At 37.5% G+C, this 4,994-nt stretch overlaps 1 pseudogene; it reads left to right on the forward strand.

Annotated features, from left to right (window-relative positions):
* Nucleotides 1–3,460: 3,460 nt before the first annotated feature.
* Nucleotides 3,461–4,752, forward strand: LOC108405870 (serine/threonine-protein kinase RIO3 pseudogene; annotated as a pseudogene).
* The last annotated feature ends 242 nt before the right edge of the window (nucleotides 4,753–4,994 follow it).

Here is a 4,994-nt window from a genome sequence, read left to right on the forward strand (position 1 = left end):
TAACCAGACTTCTTAAGAGAAAAAGGGAATCTGCACACATAAACAGAATCAGAAATGAGAAAGGAAAAAGTACTATGGACCCCAAATAAATACAAAGAATTATTAGAGAATACTATGAAAATCTGTATGTTAACAAGCTGGACAACCTAGAAAAAATGCACAACTTCCTAGAAAAATATAACCTTCCAAGGCAGACCAAGGAAGAAACAGAAAATATAAAAAGACAAATTATCAACAATAAAATTGAATCAGTAATAAAAAATTTACCCAAGAACAAAACTCCTGGGCCAGATGGTTTCACCACTGAATTGTATCAGACATAATGCCCATTCTCCTTAAAGTTTTCCAAAAAATAGAAGAGGAGGGAATACTTCCAAATTAATTCTATGAAGCCAGCATCACTCTAATACCAAAACCAGGTAAAAACCACACAAAAACAGAAAATTACCAACTAATATCCCTGATGAGCATAGATGCAAAAATACTCAACAAAATATTAGCAAACCAAATTCAAAAATACATCAAAAGGATCATACATGATCAACTGGGATTCATCTCAGGGATGCAAGGATGATACAACATTAGAAAATCCATCAACATCATCCACCACATCAACAAAAAGAAGAACAAAAACCACATGATCTAGATTTTGAAAAAGCATTTGACAAAATTCAACATCCATTCATAATATAAACTCTGAACAAAATGGGTATAGAAGGGAACTACCTCAACATAATAAAGTCCATATATGACAAACCCACAGCCAACATCATCCTGAACAGAGAGAAGCTGAAAGCTATTCACCTAAGATCAGGAACAAGACAGAGATGCATATTCCCCCACTGCTGTTCAACATAGTACTGGAGGTCCTAGCCACAACAATCAGACAAAACAAAGAAATAAAAGGAATCCAGATTGGTAAAGAATTCAAACTGTCACTATTTGCAGATGACATGATATTTTACATAAAAAAACCCTAAAGACTCCACTGCAAAACTACTAGAACTAATATCAGAATTGAGCAAAGTTGCAGGATACAAAATTAATACACAGAAGTCTGTTGCTTTTCTATACACTAATGATGAACTAGCAGAAAGAGAAATCAGGAAAACAATTCCATTCACAATTGCATCAAAAAGAATAAAATACTTAGGAATAAACCTAACCAAGGAATTGAAAGATCTATACTTTGAAAATTACAAGACACTCTTAAAAGAAATTAAAGAGGACACTAACAAATGGAAACTCATCCCATGCTCTTGGCTAGGAAGAATCCTGCCTAAAGCAATCTGCAGATTCAATGCGATCCCTATCAAAATACTAACAGCATTCTTTGACAAACTGGAACAAATAGTTCTAAAATTCATATGAAACTACAAAAGACCCCAAATAGCCAAAGCAATCCTGAGAAGGAAGAATGAATCAGGTGGGATCTCACTTCCCAACTTCAAGCTCTACTACAACGATACAATAATGAAGTAAATTTGGTACTGGCAAAGAACAGACCCATAGATCAGTGGAACAGAATAGAGTCCAGATATTAAACCAAACATATATAGTCAATTAATGTATGATAAAGGTGCCATGTATATACAGTGATGAAATGACAGCCTCTTCAACAGCTGGTGTTCACAAAACTGGACAGCTATATGCAAGAGAATGAAACTGTATCATTGTCCAACCCCATACACAAAAGCAAATTTGAAATGGATCAAAGACGTGAATGTAAGTCATGAAACCATAAAACTCTTAGAAAAAAATATAGACAAAAATCTCTTAGACATAAACCTGACCAACTTCTTCATGAACATATCTCCCTGGGCAAGGGAACAAAAGCAAAAATGAACAAGTGGTACTATATCAAGCTGAAATGCTTCTGTACATCAAAGGACACCATCCATAGAACAAAAAGACATCCTACAGTATGGGAGAGTTTATTCATACATGACATATCCAATAATGGGTTAATATTCAAAATATATAAAGAGCTCACCCACCTCAACAAACAAAAACCAAACAATCCAATTAAAAAATGGGCAGAGGATCAAACAGACACTTCTCTAAAGAAGAAATCCAGATGGGCAACAGGCATGTGAAAAGATGCTACTCATTGCTAATCATCAGAGAAATGCAAATTAAAATCACCATGAGATATCACTTCACACCAGTAAGGATGATCACCATCCAAAAGACAAACAACAACAAATGTTGGTGAGGTTGTGCAGAAAGGGGAACTCTCCTACACTGCTGGTGGGAATGTAAATTTGTTCAACCTTTGTGGATAGCATATGGAGGTTCCTCAAAATACTAAAAATAGAAATCCCATTTGACCCAGGAATTCTACATCTAGGAATTTACCCTGAGAATGCAGGAGCCCAGTTTGAAAAGGACAGATGCACCCCTATGTTTATTGCAGCACTATTTACAATAGCCAAGAAATGGAAGCAACCTAAGTGTCCATCAGTAGATGAATGTATAGAGAAGATGTGGTATGTATACACAATGGAATATTATTCAGCCATAAGAAGAAAACAAATCCTACCATTTGCAACAACCTGGATGGAGCTAGAGGGTATTATGCTCAGTAACATAAGCCAGGTGGAAAAATACAAGTATCAGATGATTTCTCTCATCTGTGGAGTATAAGAACAAAGAAAAAACTGAAGGAACAAAACAGCAGCAGACTCACAGAACCCGAGTCAACTAACAGTTACCAAAGGGAAAAGGACTGGGGAGGATGGGTGGGAAGGAAGGTATAAGGGGGCAAAAGGGGCATTACGATTAGCAAACATAACATGGGGGGGCCACGGGAAGGGCTGTACCTCACAGAGAAGACACGTAGTGATTCTATAGCATCTTACTACACTGATGGACAGTGACTCTAATGGGGTATGTGGTGGGGTCTTAATGATGGGGGGAGTTTAGTAACCATAATGATGCCCATGTAATTGTAGATTAATGATACCAAAATAATAATTTTAAAAAGTTATGTTTCTTGGGGATATATTGCCATGCCATTTACAGACACTTGCCTGAAACTCTGGAATTGGGAGTATCATACTGTGAAGGAGAAAAAAGACACATATCTGATATGTGGATATTAAACTGTCTAGAAAAATGTCCTATTGGGGAGAAATTACTCCAAAGTGAAATAGTTATCAATTTTGTAACATTCTGTAGGCCATGCTTTTCTACTAGTATAGGTGAATTCTTATAAATAATTGATTCATCTTTAAAGACGGCAAGGCACGTTTATGGTGCTATTCTATTATAAAATGCATTCATTCAGTTAAAAAGAAATGTGAGAGTTCCACACGCGGCGGCCGCCGCCGCCTCCATCTGTCACCTCCCCTCCAGCCACCCATTGGCCCTGCCCCACCACCTGACTCCTTGAGGGGGCCGCTTCACAGCCCTGCTGCCGTGCTGCTCCGTTCTCCCTGTCGTGGGCCTCTCCCTCCACATGGATCTGGTCAGAGTGGCATTGCCTGAGCCCAGGTTGGCCATGCCCTGGGGACCCAGCAAATGTCCATGGGGTACTCCTCAAAATACAGTGTCTTGTTCTCTGGCTGATGTAATGAGTGAACAGTTGGCTAAAGAATTGCAGTTAGAAGAAGAAGCTGCTGCTTTTCCTGAAGCTACTGTTGCTGAAGGACCATTTATTACTGGAGAAAATATTGACACTTACAGCGACCTAATGCTGTCACAGATGCTACAGATGAAATTTGACAGAATGTGATGCACAGCTTAGGCACGAAGAAAAAAAATTCAATGGAGATAGCAAAGTTTCCATTTCCTTTGAAAATTACCGAAAAGTGCATCCTTATGAAGACAGTGATAGCTCAGAAGAAGAGGTTGACTGGCAGGATACTTATGATGCCCCCTAAATACCAGAAAAACCAATTCCTATCCCGAAAAAGGGTTTTATTGGAAAAGTAAAAGACATCATCACCAAGCATGATGAAGTAGTATGTGGGAGAAAGAATACATCCAGAATGGAAAATTTTGCACCTGGGTTTCAGGTAGGAGATGGAATTGGAATGGATTTAAAACTAACAAACCATGTTTTCAATGCTTTAAAACAACATGCCTACTCAGAAGAACATCGAAGTGCCCACCTCCATGAAAAAAAAAGAGCATTCGATTGCAGAAAAGGCAGTTGATCCTAAGACACATTTACTTATGTATAAAATGGTCAACTCTGGAATGTTGGATACAATCACTGGCTGTATTAGTATAGGAAAGGAATCTGTTGTCTTTCATATATATGGAGGGAGCTTGGAGGAGGAAAAGGAAGATAGTAAAGTTGTACCTACAGAATGTGCCATCAAGGTATTTAAAACAACTCTTAATGAGTTTAAGAATTGTGACAAATATATTAAAGATGATTTCAGGTTTAAAGATCGGTTCAGTAAACTAAATTCACGTAAGATCATCCACATGTGGGCAGAAAAATAAATGCACAATCTCACAAGAATGCAGAGAGCTGGAATTCCTTGTCCAACAGTTGTACTGCTCAAGAAACACATTTTAGTTATGTCCTTTATTGGCCACGATCAAGTTCCAGCTCCTAAATTGAAAGAAGTGAAGCTCAGTAGTGAAGAAATGAAAGAAGCCTACTACCAAATTCTTCATTTGATGCAGCAGTTGTATAACAAATGTGCACTTGTCCATGCTGACCTTAGTGAGTATAACATGCTGTGGCATGCTGGAAGGTCTAAAATTTTAATATTAAAAAAAAAAGAAATGTGGTAAAATGATGGTGGTTCTTTGGGAAACCTTTAAATCTCTTAGTATGCAGGAGTAAGTTTAAGGAAGTAGTCTAACATTAAGAATTAGGAAAATTTTATAATTATTAGTTCTTCCAAACCCCAAATTTTCCTTTATGATCATATAGGAGACACAACTGCAGATGCACAGATGTAAAAATACACACACACACACACACACACACACGTTTGTGAACAGTCAAATGATTGGAACTGATGTTTTTTAGA

The sequence above is a fragment of the Manis javanica genome, chromosome X (assembly GCF_040802235.1).
Source record: "Manis javanica isolate MJ-LG chromosome X, MJ_LKY, whole genome shotgun sequence".
Taxonomy (NCBI): domain Eukaryota; kingdom Metazoa; phylum Chordata; class Mammalia; order Pholidota; family Manidae; genus Manis; species Manis javanica.